Consider the following 21,863-nt stretch of genomic DNA (forward strand, 5'->3'; position numbering starts at 1 on the left):
TGAAGAAGAAAGATGAGACTATGCGGATGTGCATTGATTATCGCAAGTTGAACAAGGTTACCATCAAGAACAAGTACTTGTTTCTGCGTATTGATGATTTGTTTGACCAGTTGCAGGGTGCTAGGGTGTTTTCTAAGATCAACTTGAGATCGGGGTACCATCAATTGAAGATTCGGGACTTAGATGTTCCGAAAACTGCCTTCCGTACTAGATATGTCCAGTACGAGTTTCTAGTGATGTTCTTCGGCTTGACTAATGCCCCACGCACATTTATGGATTTGATGAACCGGGTGTTCAGGCCTTATATTGATTCCTTTTCCATTGTCTTCATTTATGAAATCTTGATTTACTCACGTAGCCTGGGGAGCACGAACAACATTTGAGAGTGGTGCTTCAGACATTGCGAGAACAGAAGCTATATGCTATGTTCTCCAAGTTTGCGTTTTGGCTAGAGTATGTGGCATTCTTGGGGCATGTTGTATCAGGAGAGGGTATTAAGGTGGATCCTAAGAAGATTGAGGTAGTTCAAAGTTGGCCTCATCCTACTTTGGTGACTAAGATCAGGAGTTTCCTGGGGTTAGCAGGTTATTATTGCCGGTTTGTGCAGGGTTTTTCATCCATTGTAGCACCTCAGACTAGATTGACCTAAAAGGGTGCTCTGTTCTGTTGGTCCGATGATTGTAAGGCGAGCTTCCAGAAGCTCAAGACAGCTTTGACTACAACACTGGTTCTAGTGTTGTCTTCTGGTTCGGGGATGTATACGGTGTATTGCGATGTTTCACGCGTTGGCTTGGGTTGTGTATTGATGCAGGAGGGGCGAGTTATTGCATATGCTTTGCATAATTTGAAGATTCATGAGAAAAATTACCTTGTGCACGACCTAGAGTTAGCCGCGATTGTTCATGCTCTTAAGATCTGGAGGCATTATCTTTATGGGGTGTCATGTGAGGTTTACACTGATCATCGCACCTTACAAAATTTGTTCAAGCAAAGGGATCTCAATTTGAGGCAGTGTAGATGTCTTGAGTTACTGAAGGATTATGGCATCACCATTCTTTATCATATGGGCAAGGCAAATGTGGTTGCGAATGCCATAAGTAGGAAGGCAGAGAGTATGGGTAGCTTAGCATTCATTTCAGTAGAGGAGAGGCCACTATCTTTGGAAATTCAGTCCTTGGCTAACAGACTTGTGAGGTTGGACATTTCAGAGCCCAGACGAGTTCTTGCATGTGTTGCTGCCTAGTCTTCACTATTACAGCAGATCAAGGCTCGACAGTTTGATGATCTTCACTTGGCAGTCCTCAAAGAAACGGTACTACAGGGTGGTGACAAGGAGGTTTCAATTGGCGAGGATGGTGTTCTGCGACTCCAGGGTCATCTATGTGTTCCTAATATCGATGTCTTGAGGGAGAGATTCTAGAGGAGGTACACAGTTCTTGGTATTCCATTCATCCAGGTGATACGAAGATGTATCATGACCTGAGGTAGCATTATAGGTGGTGGCGGAAGAAGAAAGACATAGTTGAGTGTGTGGCTAGGTGCCTTAATTGTCAGCAGGTTAAGTATGAGCACCATAGGCCAGGTGGCTTACTCCAGCAGATGACTATACTTGAGTGGAAATGAGAGCACATTACTATGGACTTCGTAGTTTGGTTACCGCGGATGCTGTAGAAGTTTGATGCAGTTTGGGTCATTGTCGACAAGTTGACCAACTCGGCACACTTCATTCCGATTGCAACTACATATACTTCAGAGAAGTTGGCCCAGATTTATATTCGGGAGATAGTTCGGTTGCACGATGTGCCTGTTTCCATCATATCAGATAGAGGACCCCAGTTCACTTCACATTTCTGGAGAGCCGTTCAAAGTGAGTTGGGAACCCGTGTAGAACTCAACACTACATTTCACCACAGACCGACGGGCAATCAGAACAGACAGTTCAGATATTAGAGGTCATGCTCAAGGCATGTGTGATTGACTTTGAGGGACAGTAGGATCAGTTCTTGCTTTTGGCCGAGTTTGCTTACAATAACAGTTATCAGTCCAACATCGAGATGGCTCCATTTGAGGCTTTTATGGTCGGCGATGTTGTTCTCCTATTGGGTGGTTTGAGCCCGACGAGGCTAAGTTATATGGTATTGATTTGGTGAAGTATGCCTTGGAAAAGGTAAAGTTGATTCAGGAGCGACTCCGCATAGCACAGTCCAGACAGAAGAGTTACGCGGATCAGAAGATGCGTGATATATCATTTATGGTAGGCGAGAAGGTTCTCTTGAAAGTCTCGCCGATGAAGGGCATTATGAGATTCGGGAAGAAGGGCACGCTGAGCCCAAGGTTTATCGGCCCATTTGAGGTATTGAGGCGGGTTGGGGAGGTTGCTTATGAGCTTGCTTTACCTCCCAGCCTATCAAGGGTTCATCCGATTTTTCACGTGTCTATGCTCCGGAGGTATCGCACCAACTTGTCACATGTGTTAGACTTTAGCACTATTCAGCTAGATGAGAGCTTGTGTTATGAGGAGGAGCCAGTTGCCATTGTTGCTAGACAGGATCACCAGTTAAGGTCCAAGAGGATTTTCGCAGTAAAAGTTCAGTGGAGGGGCCAACCAGTCGAGGAAGTGACCTATGAGTCCGAGAAGGACATGTGGAGCAGATATGCATACTTATTCATCACTTTAGGTATGAATCTAAACCCGTTCAAGGATGAACGCTTATTTAAGAGGTGGAGAACGTAACGACCCAACCGGTCGTTTTAATTTCTAGAACCTCGTTCCCCTAAATGAGACTTCCCGTACTTGCTTTGTCAGGCCCCAAACTTGAAGAGGCGTGGCCAACACCCGATAATGTACTCAGCCCGAGCATACCACTCTGTAACTGTGATTTCTAGAGAGGTAACCCTCAACCTAGGCCGATGAGGCCATATTCTAAATCATCTGAAAATAATATCTCTCTTATCTATGGGGTAAACATACCCAAAAGCTGATATATATAACAGTTAAGGCCGATGCAGCCGATATGAACATCTACTGATATAAAAAATATACAAGACCCGTCTACAAGCCTCTAGAGATAGCTGAACTATATCATGATCGAGACAGGGCCTCGACCTACCCATCAAACCTGTATATATAAAATGGAATCCAAGGTCTAGACCTGGTAACTCCGGGGAAGTAGAGCTTACCAACCAAGCTGATGTTTGGCTCTGTCTACTGGGAAGGTCTATCCAGCTGTCTATCAGGACCTGCATGCATAAAAATGCAGCATCTCTAGCAAATGGACGTCAGTTCAAAATAATGTACTGAGTATGTAAGGCAACAGAAAGTTGAAACTAAACTAATAATCTAATAACTTAATGTAACTGGGAGTCAAAGATAATCTGAAGATATGCTTACCTACTGATAATGATTCAAATCTCTCAATATAGTAATTAGTAAAATAGTTGTCCGGCCTTATAAGGCTCGGTATGTGTAACTGCTCTGCCGTAGTAGGCTCGCACATAAGTTCTTGGCCATCCTAGGCTCTGTATATCGGTCATTCTAGGCTCAATCATAGGCGCTCGGCCATAGTAGGCTCGATATATAACTCACCATCTGATTAGAGGTTGCCCAATAGGGGCCTGCCCACCGATTATACCTCGATGGTGGTGAAAATATTGTAATACTATATATATATATAGACTATCTATTCTCTTCACTAAAAGAAGACAAAACTAAACTGAATATAAAGTCCCGATATGGGAGAATACTGTAGCTTATGTGACCAGGAAAATGTGCATAAATTCAGAAATATGAATTTCTCTTTATGTCTCATTATCAAACACATGTAGTTACTGGATCATGCCAAAATGAAAGAAAGATTTAGCCTTAACATACTTTAACTCTGTTGAGTCCTTAATACTTTCCAAGCAATTCTTCAAACAACTCAATTTAATTTACCACATCATAAGGAGATTCAAAATCAGTGTTAAGTAAAGGCTAAGTCCGCAACTTAAACTAGTAGCTTGTTTACGTAAATTTTGGCAGTGTCTCCCCTGTAACAAGGCCCTCCTCCAATACCATATACCAACAACAGCAAGAACACAATATAACAACTTGTATGCATATTGTTCCAACTTATCTCCATCTCAATATACTACAAAAGAGCCCACACACCCTAATTACTTCAAATATAAAACAACAACCAAAGTAGTGTCAAACAACCTAAAATATGTAACGACGAACGACCAGCCAACCACACTGCTATTATGTGGTGTTTCTCCACACCTTTTATCCCCCCATACTCCATAAAAATAGTAGCAAAATAGACAACCCAACAACAACACAAAACAGCCCAGAAAACAGTCCCACAAGTTCAACAACTCAAAATCGATTTTTCAGTTTACAAAAACATGTTTCAAAATGTACTGTTCCGAGATTCAGAGCCTAGTATGGCCAAGCGCGTATGAGCGAGCCAACTACAGCAGAGCAGTTACACATACCGAGCCTTATAAGGCCGGACAACTACTTTACTTACTATATTGAGAGATTTGAATCAGTATCAGTAGGTAAGCATATCTTCAGATTATTTTTGACTCCCAGTTACATTAAGTTATTATATTATTAGTTCAGTTTCAGCTTTCAGTTATTTTGTTGTCTTACATACTCAATACATTATTTCATATTGACGTCCCTTTGCTAGGGACACTGCATTTCATGCCTTCAGGTCCTGATAGACAGTTGGATAGGCCTTCCCAGTAGAAAGAGCCAAACATCAGCTTGGTTGGTAAGCTCCACTTCCCTGGAGTTACCAGGTCTAGATCTTGGAGTCCATTTTATATATACAGGTTTGATGGGTAGGTCGAGGCCCTGTCCCGACCATGATATAGTTCAGCTATCTCTAGAGGCTTGTAGACGAGTCCTGTATATTTTTTATATATCAGTAGATGTTCATGGCAGCTTCATTGGCCTGCTCAGTTATATATATCAGCTTTTGGGTATGTTTGCCCCATAGATAAGAGAGAGGTTATTTTCAGATGATTCAGAATATGGCGTCATCGGCCTAGGTTGAGGGTTATCTCTCCAGAAATCACAGTTACAAAATGGTATGCTCGGGCCGAGTACGACACAGGCTGCCAGCCACGCCTCTCCAAGCTTGGGGCATGACATGCTTTTACTGATTTATGGCTTGCGGGGATGGTTAGTTCGGGATTTGGAGGGGTTCGGGGTGAAATCAGAACACTTGGTTCCTTAATTTGGCCTAAATGGCCAAGTTTGACTTCGGTAAATATTTTGAGTAAACGACCTCGGAATCGGGATTTGACGGTTCCAATAGTTTCGTATGATGATTTCGGACTTGGGCGTATATTCGGATCGGGTTTTGGATGACCTGGGAGCATTTTGGTGCCTAATAGTGGAAGTTGGTTCTTGAAGGTTTTAGAAGTACTTTAAAAATTGGTTTGGAGCGGGTTTCAGTGATATGGAGGTCCAAACGGAATTCTGAGACCGGAAATAGTTTGTAATATCATTTAAGACTTGCACACAGAATTTGGTGTCATTCCGGGTGGTATAAATATGTTTCGGCGCATTGGAAGTAAATTGAAGAACTTGAAGATCTTAAGTTTGATTCAATTGGTTTTAGGTTATGATTCTTAGCTTTAACGTTGTTTCGGGCGTTCCGAGAGTTCAAGCGAGTCCGTTTTATGATTCAAAACTTGTTGGTATGTTCGGGCGGGGCCCTAAGGGCCTCGAGTGCTAATCGGACGAGGCTCGGACCAAGTTGAGAATTTGGAGCAACAGCTGAATGCACTAGGTCTGTCATAATCGCACCTGCACTTGGCCAACTGCAGGTGCGAGCCAAGCCTCGTAAAAGCTACGAAGGAAGGGCTTCCAAGGAAGGGCAGCCCAGGTTCTGCAGATGCGGCTCATCCTCCGCAGAAGTGGGGCCGCAGAAGCGGGCACCCGTCTGTAGATGCGACGCTAGCCGGCCCAGGCTATTTCTGCAGAAGTGGACTCTTGTCCGCAAAAGCGAGGGCGCAGGTGCGGCCCTTTGACCGCAGGTGCAGAAATCGCCGGAGGCAGTGAGCCTTATTTAATACGGGCTTAGGCCAATTTTTATCATATTTTCTTCCACACTTGGGCAATTGGAGAGCTTTTAAGGAGGGAATTTCGACATAACTTTGTAAGGTAAGTAATTTTACTTAATGTGAGTTTAATACATAGATTATGAGTAGATTTTAATATAAACATTGATAGAAATCATGGGTTTAGATGAAAAACCTAGGGTTTAATAAAAATGAGATTTTACCACAAAAATAATTATGAAATTTAGGAAAAATCATATATATTTATGTTCCTTAGAGTATGAGTAACAACTTTCTTCGAACATTTTTAAAATTCGGGAACGTGGACCTGTGGTGAATTTTATGAATCTTGCATTTTAGGTTGGGTAGTCACTTAGATATTTAGAATATAAATTTTTGAACACATATTGATTAGTTTTGAATTTATTCGGCTCCGATTTGAGGGTTAGAGCACATTCTTGAATTTGGAATTAGGTCGTGAGACGATGTAAGTCTCCTTTCTAACCTTATAAGAGAGAATTAACCTTATAGGTGAATTAAATAAATGTGTGTACCTATTTGTGGGGGCTACGTATGTATGAGGTGACGAGAGTTCGTACGTAGCTACTATTATGCTATTGTCCGGGTAGTTTAGGACCCGTATCATGCTTTACTTGAAATGTTTGCGCCCTTACTTGCTAATTCAATTACTTAAGTCGCCAGAACTTGATAAAAGAAGCGTAAAAGGTTAAATTCACTTACTTGAAATATTTAATGGAATGCTTGACTGTAAAGGTGAACTTTGTGTTTCCTTTGAAAATAAATAGCTATTTGTGGATCGGGCCGAACGCCTCGGTAGTAAATAGATGCAACTATGGTTCGCGTCGTTCGACCCTCCGGTAGTGCACAGTTTAATTATGTTGGATCAGGTCGTACGACCTCGGCATAATTTGCGCATGATAGTTCTTTGGAACTCTCCATATTTGTAATTGCTTAAATGCCTTGAAATGTAAGTTGTTAAATGATATAACTGACTTTGAAATTATATTTGTGAAAGAAGAACTTAACATTTCCTGTTATTGAGCTTTCAATATTATTCCTGAAATCCACGCTTAGTATAACACTTTAATTATAGTATTGTTAGCCCATAGTAAGTGTCAAAGTCCACCCCTCGTCATTACTTCAAGGTTAGACTGGATACTTACTGGGTACATATTGTCTATGTACTCATACTACACTTTTGTACTTAATTGTACAGGATGTGAGGCAGGTGCATCTAGTTACCCGTCCGGTGCACATAGTTGATCCACACCTCGAGACTTCACGGTGAGCTGCCTTCCGAGTCGTTCTGCAGCAGCTGGAGTCTCCCTTATGTTTTACTTTTTTGTCTATTTTCTTTCATACAGTAAGCTAGCATTCTTTTGTATATTCTACTAGATTGCCCACACACTTGTGACACCAGATCTTGGCACACATACTAGTAGACTTATGATTTTGGGTTTGCTTATATGATTTCAATTTGTACTTATTGCTTCAGTTTATTTATGTTACACGTGCAAATTTCTAAATCTATTTAAGAAATAAGGAAATGTTACTACCTAATAGTTTATTTAAACGGGAAACCATTAGTTGATCCGTGTTGGATTGTCTAACAACGGTGTTGGGTGACATCATGCCTATAATGGAATTGGGTCGTGACACCATAGTCACGATAATTTATTTAATTAACGTGTCTAAAGCAAGCTACAATATTGTTGTGTTGTTCATTTCCTAAATTATTTTGAGATTAATGTGATGCCAAATTTATGGACAAAATATTATTAGGGAGTAAATAAGATAGCTAACATGATCTATTATGGCCCATTCTTATTCCTTGCCAAGAAAAAAACAACTCCAATTTTTTCATCTATCCAATTTAACAACTCACTTAAATCACCAATTCAACAGGCTAAAACAAAGGCAACATAACGTAACCATATAAGTAAGAAAACTAAATTAGAGTCCATAGTGTATTTAACAGAAATCGTCCAACCAAACTTACATGTATTCAACCGAATTAATCTTTAAAACCAATATATAACCCAAATAGTATGCAATAAGTACACAATTAATACGAAAGAGATCAAGTAGTTTCCATAGAGCAAATGGAATTTATTACGAGCAAATAGAAACACTAATATATCAAAGCTAGTGTATACTTAAAGTGTAAATAAATACTGAGAAAAATGGATTCGAATAGACCTTTATATTGATGAATAAAGCTGAAAATTTGCAACTCAGTCGGAATAACAAAGCAACAATCATTGGACTGAAACGCCGAAATTGCAAACCGGAAAACTGGAAACCAAAATGAAAGGCAAAAAGTGCCGCACCCAAACTGATAAAAAGAACAACAGAAGCAGTTGTTTGACAAAAAAACTCACCGGACACTGGAAATGTTTTCGATTCTGGTGAACAGGCACGACGGTGGCCCAAATGTTTTTTTTTACTTTGATGAAGTCTGTATTTATCCTTTACGTCCCTCCTCCCTGTTTCTATCAACAATGGCTTCCTTGGAGAATTATGCACTAATTCAGTGGAGTCAACATATTCTTGTTGGCTTTTCATTAATCAAAGACACTTTTGACAGATTCTTTTCCGTTTTTCTTGTGTCCGTTTCATATCTGTTTCTTGGGTGAGTGTGTTGTGGCTAATTTCTCTTGTGAAGAAGGGGTGGGGGTGTTGAAGCTTAGAGGAATTACAGGGGAGTGGCCGATTTTTGAGTTCTGCTGAAGGGTCCAAAGAGATCCTCTTTTGGGTTGGGTTGGGGGAGGGTTGGTGGCTGCTCTAGAGTCTTAAAGATTAGTTTTAGTTTGTGTTATATAAGGGTTTATATTTGGGGTGTTGGAATTAATAGCATCCCTTGGATAAAAGTATATCAATGGCTATGATTAAAGGAGTGGTTTGATGGGTGACAAAAGGGTTTGGGCTAAAAGAATTGGGAAGAATAGACATTTGTCTTGCTGGGAGATTAAAATCTGAAAATGAACTCCCAATTGATCCAAATTCAATTCTTCCTTATTGAACAAAAATAAGAATAAAAATACTATCAAAATATATAAATTAATCTTAGTTAATAAGAATAAACTACTAAAGTGAATTATATATTAAAATAAAATTATTTTTGGTATTTTTTGAATGTTATAAAAAGGTAGAAAAAACTATGTTAAAGTAATGGTAAAAAAAATGTTATTATTATAAAATAATAATAAGCTTAAATAAATAAAAATGTAAATAAAAAAGATATATAATAAGAGAAGAAATATTATACAACTATTTTTGTGGTTTTTTAAAACTTATGTTTTAAAATTAAAATTACAAGTTAATTGAAATTTTATTAAAATAAAAATAAATAAATATTTTTAAAATACTACTTTTAAAAGTTGCTCGTATAAAAAATTGCGTGCTTGAACAATTTACGTCGATATTAATGATTACCATTTTGGCTTGTGACCAATAGGCGTAGATTGAATGCTAGCATATGTTTAGAACTATCAGAAGTTTCTTTGAGTTTCAACATCTTCACTTTTTGTATAATTTTCTATTTATTTCTTCTTAATTCCTTCTTGATCGTAGCGTGATACTTGGACTAAATAAAGATAGAAACGGAACCTGTTCATAATTATCTTTGAACTAGTAAAGAATAGCCCATGCTGAGCATGGGCCCAATCACTATATTGCAGATTTGATTTTTTTTTTTTTTTGTTATTTATTCAAATTTTTGGTGATCTAAGTTGTATGATATCTTACTGTAACTTCAAAAATACAATATTTGTTCCTACTCATTCTAGTTGTAAAGTGTTTTGGGCTCTTGCATTTCTTTTAGAGTGATTTTATCTTTTATTGGTGGCATAATAACAAACCATGGGGTTGTATTTTCGTAATTGAAGAACATGTTTTAGGTTCCCTTTTGTCACAAAATTGTCCAACTTGGGTATTCACTTTACTCAATTTATAAAATTAAAAAAATGATTAAATCCTATGTTTCTGTTCCGCGTTCCTGCATTATTAATAATAGAATGATACATGGTGTCTATTTGAATTCATTTATCGCATAATTTTATAAGTTTGAACAGGTTAATTTGTAAGAAAGCAAGTTTGATATGAAATGAATGGATAGCAATGAGATCACATTGTTAATGTTTAGTTTGTAAAATAGTTTTGAATTAGGTATCATTATAAATTTTAAAAATATATTAAGATTTTTGAACAGTATTATTTGAAAAAGTACTTTATAGAGTAGAAATTTGTGTTAGGCTTTAATTAAAAAATATTTTCTTAATATTATAGTAACAATATATGGCTGGCCAAGATTTCAGGAAATTTTATCCCTATTCATTAGAAATCAACAAAATCCTTTACAATCTAAATTATGCAGTACATTTAAAATATGATTATAATTAAACCAAAAAGAGAAAGAATGGTTGCTTAGCAACTACAATAAGCTAAAAAGGAAAAACGGTCAGACAAAATAATCCAAAAAACAATTGAAAGTAACTCATTGGTTATTCTAAAAAAAAATAGCGATTTGGAAATGAAATTAGAATCTCTCTCACAAAACAATTAATTTTTTTGTATAACCTGATATGGTAGCACCTACCAAGTAAGATCGACGTCATTCTATACCCATTCGTCGAACCCAAATTAAAAATATATAATAGTACAATAATGTTTTTCTATCCCAAAAATATACCATCTAGGCAATGCCATAATTGATAAGTCATGCGTAAATTAATTTATTTTTTCCAAAAATTATATATTTAGATATTATTTAAAAAGGTAAAATAATTTTAAAAAATTTCAATTCGGCATAGTTAAGATCTATATAAAATTTATCTCTTAAGCATCTGATGTCATTATTGTTTTTTACCAGAAGCAGTACCACTTTTTGGATAAACTATCTACATTTTTTTAGTGGGAGAAAATAACAAACAATACAAAGTCATAGGAATTGTGAAAGAAGATATGTGCGGTTACAATGGATCAATTTAATTTTAGCTAACCAATTTACTGCTCCAATTATAAGCGCTACTATTACTGTTAAAACATATTTTGAATGAATTTTTTATTTTCAGGTATATCAATGTCAATTTACTAATACTCTAGACAACAACAATAACAGCCACCCATTGTAATTTCACAAGTAAGGTCTAGGAATGATAAGATATACGCAGCTTTACCCCTATTCTGAACGGGCAAAGATAGTGTTTTTGATAGACCTTCGGCAAAGATACTTTTACTAATGCTTTAGAGATCTATAAAATTAATGAAAAGCTCTATAAAATAAAATAAATGAGTAAAATGATGTGTAAAGGTCTAGTAAGGACCCGGTACAATTAATTCAGAGAGGAAAGATGGGTTACACTGTTTTCATAATTAGAACATAAAAAGGCTGACACTGAATAATTAAATTAAATAAAAATTAACATGCTTAATAATCGTAGAATAAATATTTAATATTTAAATTAGATAAATTTTAGCTTAAGGAAAGTCTGTTGTTACTTCTATTTTACCGGGAAATAGAATTTTACTTTTGGAAGAATTACTGTATAGTTACACTATCAAAGGGTCAAACAACCTTGGACAAGCAAAATTGACTGAAGAAAAGTGCAAGTAAAACATTCATGTTTTTTAGCCCAAAAAAAAGAACACAAAAAGAAGGAACGGAAAATGTTGTTGTACGTGTACTTCAACATGAATCAGAACCATGCGCTTTTTGAACAGTCAAATTGTTCTCAAAGTTTGTTATATTTACTCAAATACCAGTGGCAACTGAAGCAATAAAGAGATTATTCAGGGGCATAAGAATTCTTCAAAAAAACGGCGCTACCAAAGTAACTGTGAAATTCCAGAAATATCCTTATGCCAGACAGACATGTTGACCATGAGCTGCCTGGTTATTCCCACTTATAGTATAGGAATAGATATCTTCTTGTTATTATACTTGTTACCTATTTCTTATCTATTTTGTCATCTTACGTACTATATTTCTTGTCATCTTACGTGCTACATTTTTTGTCGTAATTATCTTCGCATAAATATCCTTATTGCGAGCCATATAATAATTTGATCTTTGGGCACAATGCATGGGGGGAAAAATAAAAAATAATTACATTTACAGCTGATATTTGAAAAATAATCACAATTTTAAAAGAAATCGAAATTTATCTACTTTTTAATGTAAGGATAAAATCTGATTTAAAATACCCTTAAAAATCTGAAAAAATTCCAGCAAAATGCTCTGGAGTTCGAATTTTTTCCAAGACTATCTCGAACTTACCCTTACACTCAGCTTAGAGCATTCAATCTCGCTTTACATATGACATTCCAGCATAAAGTATGTTGTAATTTCATAATATGTTGGAAGTTTATATGCAGAAACTCCATAATCCAACATATTATGCTGGAACTTTTCGTGTTTCAGCAAAATATTGGTTATTTTTTAATAACTTTACAAACACTAACTATTTTTTATGTAATGACCCGACCGGTCATTGAGCTCTAGCGCGTCATTCGGTGGTTTGAGGCCATGACCAGCTTCAATTCAGGTATTATGACTTGTACGTGTGGTCGGAATTTAATTTTGGGGAGCACAAAGTTAATTTGAAAAGAAAATCCTCATTTCGAAAGCTCTAAGTTGGAAAACTGAGTAAGGTGTGATTTTTGAGTAAACGACCTCAGAATCGGGATCTAAAGGTTCCAACAGGTTCGTATGATAATTTTGGAATTGGGCATATGTTCGGAACTGATTTTGGATGGCCGGGAGTGTTTCGGCGCCTATGGTGGAGAGTTGATACTTTGGAAGAATTTCATGAATTTGGGTTGAAGTGCATTTCAATTTTATCGACGTCTGCTTGGGATTCTGAGCCTGGGAATAGCTTCGTATTGTAATTTTGGTCTCAGGACCGCGTCTAAATTTGGAATTGGAGGTCCATAGGTCATTTTTGGGGTCATTTGGCGAAAGTTGGAATTTGAAGGTTTTTGGAAAGTTTGATCGGGAGTGGAATTTATGATATCGGGGTCGGATTCCGATTCCGAAAGTTGGAGTAGGTCCGCAATGTCGAATGTGACTTGTGTACAAAATTTGAGGTCAATTGGACGTGATTTGATAGGTTTCGGCATCGAATGTGGACGTTGAAGTTCTAAAGTTCATTAAGCTCGAATTGTGGTGAGATTCATGATTTTGACGTGGTTTGATGTGATTTGAGGTCTCAAGCACGCCCGTGTTATGTTATGGGACTGGTTTATGTGATTGGACGAGGTCACGGGGGTTTTATGTGTGTTTCGAGGTGGTTTCAGATCAATTTGAGCTATTTTGGAACTACTGTTGCTGGTTCTGGTGTTGTCCTTCGCAAATGAAAAGGGGGTCGCGCATTCACAAAGAAGGATTATTGGGCTGCTGTGTTGTTCATCGTGAATGCGGTGCATGGGACGCGAACGCAAGAGTGGGCCTGGAACAGCCTACGTGAATGCGAGTAGGCGCACACAAATGCGAAGAGGTAGGGAGCTGGGGTCGCCAGACGTTAAGCCTTCGCGAACCGGCTTGAGGCCCGCGAACACGAAGTGTTGGGGGATCACCAGGTTCGCGAACGCGTAGAGGAATTTTTGGAGGCAGCATTTTTAGCCTTCGTGATTGCGAGGGTATTCCCACGATCATGAAAAAGGGTCGTCTGGGCAGTATATAAATTTGAAAAAATGGGTTTGGCTCATTTCATCTTATTTTCTCCATGGGAGCCGAACTAGTAGCGATTTTGAAGATACATCTTCATCATCTATGTCAAGCTAAGTGATTCCCACCTATTGTAAGTTAAATACTTGGATTATATATGGATTTTAATATGGAACTTTATGGAAAATTTGGGATTTTGAAGAAAAACCTAAAAATTGATATTTTTGGATTTTGACCACGAATTGTGGGAACTATGTGGGTCTGATTCTCACTGGATGTGAGATACGTGGGCAAACCTCATCGGTTCCGGCCCACAATTTTCAGAATAAATAATATATTTGTGTTCATGGGGTTATGCGTAATGTTTATCTTCAAAAATTTTGGAATCCAGGCACGTGGGCTCGAAGGTGATTTTTATTGATTTTTCGAGAAAAGTTGGAAATTATTGTAAATTGGATTATAATGAGTATTAGAGTATATATTTATGGATTTGCACATTTATTGACTAGTTTTGGAGCGTTGTGCTTCAGTTGGAGTTGTTGGAAAGGTTTTTGGAACTCGTTATGAAATTTCGGAGCGAGGTAAGTCTCCTTTCTAACCTTATAAGAGGGAATTAAACTCATAGGTGAATCAAATTATTATGTGCGTCTATTTTGTGGAGGCTACGTATGCACGAGGTGATGAGAGAGTCCGTGTGTAGCTACTATTATGCTCATGTCGGGGTAGTGTAGGACCCAAATCATATTATTATTGCGATATTTGCACCCTACTTGTTAATCTAATTGCTTAAGACATATTGAAACTTGATAACGGAATTGTAAAAGATTTAACTTTATTTTTCTTTACCGTTAATGGGAATTGGTGTTTCCTTGACTAATTGCCCCTTAATAAATCTTGAATTGGTTGTTTTAAATGTATTTTCTCTTTTATGGAGTGGGCCGAACACCTCGGTAGTAGATAGATGCATCTATGGTTTACGTCGTTCGACCCTTGGCATTGCACAGTTTAAATATTTATGTTGGATTAGACCGTACGATCTCGACATGATTTGCGCATGATTGAATTGGCTGCTTCGGAATTTATAATAATTGATATTGCTTCATTGGCCTGAGATACAAAAATGTTAAATGACAAAAATAAATTTAGAAATTTCCCACTAACAAAAGAATTGTTTACTTACTTCATGTTATTGAGTTTACAACCGTTCTATACAATCTCTGCTTAATTATATTATCGGTATTTTATTATTAGTCCATAGTAGTGTCGGAGTCGACCCTTCGTCACTACTTCTTCGAAGTTAGACTGGATACTTACTGGGTACGCGTTGATTTACGTACTCATACTACACTTGCTGCACATTTTGGTGCAGGTACATTTATGTCTAGTGGCCTTATGGGCGCAGAGGTGCGGTTATTGCGGGGACGTAGGTGAGCTGCATTCCACGTTATGAGGCCACAAAACGCACAGTCTCCATCCGAGTTATTTTGCATTTTTCCTGTCTAATTTTGTATTCTAGACAAATTTTTTATTTTATCGTACTTCCTAGTTAATGCTCACGCACTTGTGACACCGGGTTTTGGGGATGCTTTTGGATTGTTCTGTATTAAAGTGGTAAAAATATTGACATTTACTTGGTAAATTTTATCCCTTACTATTTAATTGAAGGAAATTATGATTTCAAAAATAAATTAAAAAATAAGTAATTAAGTAAATCATTTAATTGTTTGCTTGCGTGACAGCAGTATTAGGCGTCATCATGACCTTTAACGGATTTCGAATCGTGACATTTTAGTTACTAATCCGAGAACTGACACTCGTGCTACTTTCACCAATGCATGTCATTATTGTGGGCCTAAAGCTGGGATTGAGTTCAGGGTTTTTCTAAGCCTAAGGCAACAATCATCACTTCTATATATAGCTTTATGAATTACTCCCTCCGTTCACTTTTACTTGGCATGTATACTAAAAATAAATTTTAATTTTTACTTGTCACTTTACGTATATCAAGAGAACACAAATTTTTTTTCCTGTTATACCCACAGTATTTATTACTCATTTCAAATCATTTTCTCAAATCTAATAAAATATGCATCAATTAATATGGGTATCATGGTAAATTATGCACTTTATTTATTATTTCTTAAGGGACGTGAAAAGTCAAAACTTGCCAAGTAAAAGTGAACAGAGGGAGTACTTCTTTGCAGGAGAGTACCGCTTTTTGTACTTATTATTTTTTTCTCTTCTTTTTTTTAATCATGAAATTCTAGTAGGAAGAGATAATCGTTGTTGATTTTGAGATCTCTTGATACAGTCAGACCTTTTTATAACACTCGTTCACTATAAAAGCCAAGTTGTTTTGGAATCGAGTTTTATATTATGTTGTAATATGTCTTTATAACAACACTTTATTATTGCAGCAAAAAATATATTGGAACAAAAGAGACTGTTGTCATCACTTGTTTTAAAATGAAATTCTGCGTTCCGAGGCCTTAAAAACCTCTTTGAGCATTATCTCGACTTGCGTGCTCAGTCCGGGCACGTAGCCGGAAAGCCTATATGTGAAAATCTGTAAAAATAATAAATTTTAACTATAAAATGAGTTAATTTGACTTCGGTCAATGTTTTGGGTAAACGGACCCGGACCTGTGATTTGACAGTCCCAGAGGGTCCGTAGGAAAATATGGGACTTGGGCGTATGCCTGGAATTAAATTCCGAGGTCCCAAGCCCGAGAAATGAATTTTTTGAAAAAAATTGTTTTCTGAAATTGTTGATATGGTTTGGAAATGAATTTTGATTAAAATTCGATGGTATCGTGCCCGTATTTTGGTTCTGGTGCCCGGTACAAGTCTTATATATGATTTAAGATAATTCTGTGAAGTTTGGTAAGAACCGGAATCCATTTGACGTGATTCTGACCTTAAATGAAAAATTTGATGTTTAAAGAAGTTTTGGGAAAATTTCATTGATTTTGAGGTTTAATTCATAGTTGTTGATGTTATTTTAGTGATTTGAATGCACGAGCGAGTCCGTATGATGTTTTTAGGGTGGTGTGCATGTTTGGTTTGGAGCCCCGAGGGCTCGGGTGAGTTTTGGATAGGTCGCGAGGTGAAATTTTGGACTTAAGGAATTGCAGGCCTGCAGGCTTCGCATTTCCCAACCTCCCTTTGCAATTCCTAGTTCGCATTTCCCAACCTCCCTTCGCAATTCCCAGTTCGCATTTCCTAACCTCCCTTTGCAATTCCTAGTTCGCATTTCCCAACTTCCCTTCGCAATTCCCAAGCCAGCAGAGGTCGGGTTCGCAATTCCCATACATGAGACCTGCAACTTTTATACTTAGACGATTTTAAACCCATTTTTCATATCCTCTCAAAACATAAACACACTAGAGCGATTTTTTAAAGGCTTCTTACTCTCCAAATCAATAGTAAGTCGTTTTTAACTCATTTTCTTCAATCATTAACATCTTTTAACATGATTTCAAATTAAAATCAATGATTTTCATGGGGGAAATTGAGTGTTTTTGGTAGAAATTTAGGGATTTGGACCTCGATTTGAGGTCCGATCTAAAAACAAATTATATATTTGGGTTCGTGGGGGAATGGATAATTGGGTTTTGGTTCGAACCTTGGGTTTTGACCATGTGGGCCCGGGGACGATTTTTAACTTTTTGGGTAAAACTTTAGAAAACACATTTTCATGCATTGGGGTTGATTCATTTAGCGTTTATTGATGTAATTAAGTAACTTGTGACTAGATACGAGCGAATTGGTGGTGGAATCAAGGGGTAAAGCTATAGTAGAATCGTGAATTGTGTTCGTGGCATCGAGTTAAGTGTTTGGTCTAACCTTAGCTTGAGGGATTAGGAGTTGTGTCTTATTTGCTACATGTTAATTATGGAGTATGACGTATAGGCATGGTGACGAGTATCTATACGTTGGTGTCAAGCATGCCCGTGAGTCTTGTATTATAATTGTTATGACTCCGTTATAGTTTGTTGCGCTTCATGTGTTATTATCACCATTGTTCCCTTGCCGGGATATTTGTTTGATATTAATGATCCCTTGCCGGGATGTTTGTTTTGATAGTATTGTTCCCTTGCCGGGATGTTTGTTTGATATTATTGTTCTCTTGCCGGGATGTTGTTGAAATATCATTGTTCCCTTGTCGGGAAGTTGTTATATTGCTCTTGTTCCCTTACCGGGATTCCTTGTGATTATTGTTGGTTTGTACTGGGAGCGGGTGGTACGCCTACCACAAGATATAATGAAATGAGAGCGGGTGGCACGCCTACCACAAGATATAATAAAATGGGAGTGGGTGGCACGGCTGACACTAGATACATGAAATGGGAGCGGGTGGCACGCCTGCCACGAGATATAGGAAATGGGATCGGGTTGCACACCTGCAATAAGATGTGAAAAGAAAGTGAAATCTGCCTTTGTTTTCCTTATTCTTGTTAGTGGTTGGATTTTGATTCCTTTATAATTCTCTTGTTATTCTGTTTTTACATGTTATTCCCCAAAGCATGTTTTCCCTTCCCATCTTTACTTGTTTATTCCTACATTACTTTCTGTTGTATATTATATAACTGTACAGGTTTATTTGGTGGTCTGGTCCTAGCCTCGTCACTACTTCGCCAAGGTTAGGCTAGACACTTACCAACACATGGGGTCGATTGTGCTGATACTACACTCTGCACTATGTGTAGATTCCGGAGCAGCTCTTGGACCGTAGTTGGAGGCTACCTTCAGTCCACACGGAGATCCAAGGTAGACTTGCAGGCGTCCACAGGCCCTGGCGTCTCCTCTATCTTTTATACATACGAAGACATTTAAAGTTGGCATGATTTTTTATTTAGACACTTTAACTGAGCCTATTACCTATTGGACACTCAAACTATTTGTGAAGTGTACCGATTGAACACAAAAAACTGAGTCCTAGGAAATAATAAGCGTGTGAAACTCACGTAGCTGACATGGCAGTGTAATTAATGAGAGAAAGCCAATAAAAATTCATGTTAGCTCCGGACTAAACCCTTCACCCTTCCCTGCTCATATCTTCCACATCACTTCTACAACAACCTTGGCCCGCCACCTCTGCCTGCCATACCTGCTTCCCTCTTCAACCACCATAAAAATTACAGTACCAACCATCACCATATGAAAATCACAATTTTCTTTTTGAAATTTGAACTAATAAGTTACCAAAAGAGTACTTTATTAATCACACTTATAAAGAACACAAACTCAATCACCAAACTTGTGCTTTGAATCTTCTTGTCAGGATTAAGATGAGGAATCAATAACACCCAGAAAGTCCAACCCCCCCTCCCCCGCCCCAAATCCCATTTCACTACTTGAATCCTAAAAAAATTTGTGCATTTGTTGGGTTGATCTCAAATATTTTTTGGTAAAGACGACGAAGGCAGATTTGGGTCTCTTAACACATGAAGAAGAAAATGATTACAGCTGATCCAAAAATTTTCCGGTGAAACTCTATTTTCTCCTACAAAAATTTTGGCTTTGAAGAAGAAAATGACTGTGAGAATGGAGAAGAAGAGGGGGATCGTTGGTTTTTGGAGAGGATGAGGCTACCGGTTTCTCTCGCCGGATTCTGGCAGTGAAAAGATGAGGACTACCTTAGATCTGTTTTTTTAGAGAGAAGAAGAAGGAAATAAAAAAGAAAAAAAAAAGAAAAAATCTATTTTTTTGGGGTCTTCACGCACCTATATTGGGTGAAACTCACTTTATGCGCCAATTCAGCAAGAAATGCTTAATTGAAATAAGTTTCGAGTAGTATAAGTGTTAAATAGGAACATCCTTGAGTTTAGGTGTCTAAATGAAATATCGTGCCAACTTTAAGTGTCTCCGTATGTATTCAGCCTTTCCTGTTTCATCTTTTTGCTTCAGAAACAGTGTGTCTTTTATTCTCAGACCTTGTATTTAGCAGTATTAGACCGTCTATGGTACTGTGACACCAGGTTTTGGGTGATTAAGGCTTGAGTAATTGTAATAGACATAGATTTCAGATATTTTATTGATGTCTTCCGCTTTAATTTAAAGTTTCGCTGTTTATACGTTATCACCTTATATTTGTTAAAAAGAAATAATTGGACAATGAAGTAAGTAGTTAAAGGATTGTCTTGCCTAGCTCACATTAGTTGGCGCCATCACGACTCTCGAGGGTGGGAAACCCGGGTCGTGACACGTTGGTATCATAGCTCTAAGTTACATGGGTCTCATAGTTCACAAACAAGCTTAGTAGAGTGTGAGGGATCGGTACAGAGACATCTGTATTTATCCCTTAGAGGCTACAGAGTTAGGAAATACTTCACATTCATTCTTTCCTGTCGTGTGGTTTGGTTTCTTAATATTAATTGAATTTCTACTCTATTCTTTCGCAGATGGCGAGAACACGCGTTTCCTCACCCATTGACCAGCAGCCCGAACCCCCAACAGTAGCTCCCACGAGGGGCAAAGGGCGAGGGTGAGGCCATGCTAGAGGCTGAGGTAGGGGCAGAGCTCAGCCCCGAGCAGCAGCACCAGCAGCGGTGCCTCGGGTTGACTTTAATGACGAGGTTCTGGCCCCAGCAGTTCCGGTGGGTCCAGCTTAGGTCCCAAAGGGGTTTATTGCTACCCTAGTTCTTTAGGATGCTCTGGTCCGTCTAGTGGAGCTTATGGAGAGTGTCATCCGGGCAGGCTTGCTTCCTGTAGCACAAGCCATCTCTCAGGCTAGAGGAGGAGCCCAGACTACTGCTACTCGCACTCCGGAGCAGATGGCCCCTCAGTTTCAGACTCCAGCAGCTCAGCCAGTTGGAGCGGTTTAGCCGGGTGTGGTAGCTAAGACCAGTGATGGAGCAGCTATGTCTGCCGATGCTTTGTGGATGTTTGATAGGTTCACCAAGCTATTTACTAATATTTTCAGTGGTGTATCTACTGAGGATCCCTAGGATTATCTAGACAATTGTTATGAGGTTCTTACGAACATGAGGATAGTTGAGACCAATGGGATCGATTTTGCTACTTTTCGCTTGTCTGGATCCGCCAACATTTGGTGGAGGGATTTCTGTTTGGCTAGACCAGCCGGATCGCCAGCTTTGACTTGGGAGCAGTTTACTCAGCTATTTCTTGAGAAGTTTATCCCCATCACTAAGAGAGAGGCCTATCGGAGGCAGTTTGAGTGTCTCCAGCAGGGATCTATGACTGTTGCCCAATATGAGACAAAATTTATCGACCTAGCTCGTCATGCTCTTGTCATACTTCCCACCGAGAGAGAGAGGGTGGGGAGGTTCATTGATGGACTTATTCAGTCATTTCGTCTTTAGATGGCTAGGGAGACTAGGGGTGATATTACTTCCCAGGAGGCAGCCAATGTGGCTAGGAGAGTGGAGATAGTTCTGTTGTAGGGAGGTGGTCAGGGATCGGAAAAGAGGCCTCGTCATTCAGGTAGATTCAGTGGTACCTCGTCTGGAGGTAGGGATTCATATGGTAGGAGCCATCCTCCCAGGCCTTTCTAGTCAGCACTTTAGGTTTCTCACGGTGCTTCAGGTGGCCGTGGTTCTCCGATGCAGTATCCTGATCAGCAGTCCTACAGTGCACCATCAGCTTCTATCAGTGCACCGCCGCTTTAGAGTTTCCAGGGTCGTAACCCCAGCAGCCAAGGGCTGGTTTTACTTGTGGCAACATGAGGCACATTGTTAGGTATTGCCCTCGAGAACCGAGTAGCTCTCAGCATCAGGGTTCTTGTGCCATGGTTTAGGCACCAGGTGTTCCACAACCCGCCCATCCAGCTAAAGGTGGGGGTAGAGGTGCTAGAGGTGGAGGTAGAGGTATTAGAGGTAGAGCTCAGGCCGCTAAAGGTGGAGGCCAGCCAGCAACAGGCCATCCCAGAGTTATAGTTCAGGGTGGTGGGGCCCAACCCCGATTTTATGCTCTTCCAGCCATGCCCGAGGCTGAGGCTTCTGATGTAGTTATTACAGGTACGGTTCTGGTTTGTGATAGAGATGCTTCAGTGTTATTTGATCCAGGGTCTACGTACTCGTATGTGTCCTCTTATTTTGCATCGTATCTGGTCATGCCTAGTGATTCTTTGAGTGATCCTATTTATATGTCTAAACCG

This window comes from Nicotiana sylvestris, chromosome 6 (assembly GCF_000393655.2).
Source record: "Nicotiana sylvestris chromosome 6, ASM39365v2, whole genome shotgun sequence".
NCBI classification, from domain to species: Eukaryota; Viridiplantae; Streptophyta; class Magnoliopsida; order Solanales; family Solanaceae; genus Nicotiana; species Nicotiana sylvestris.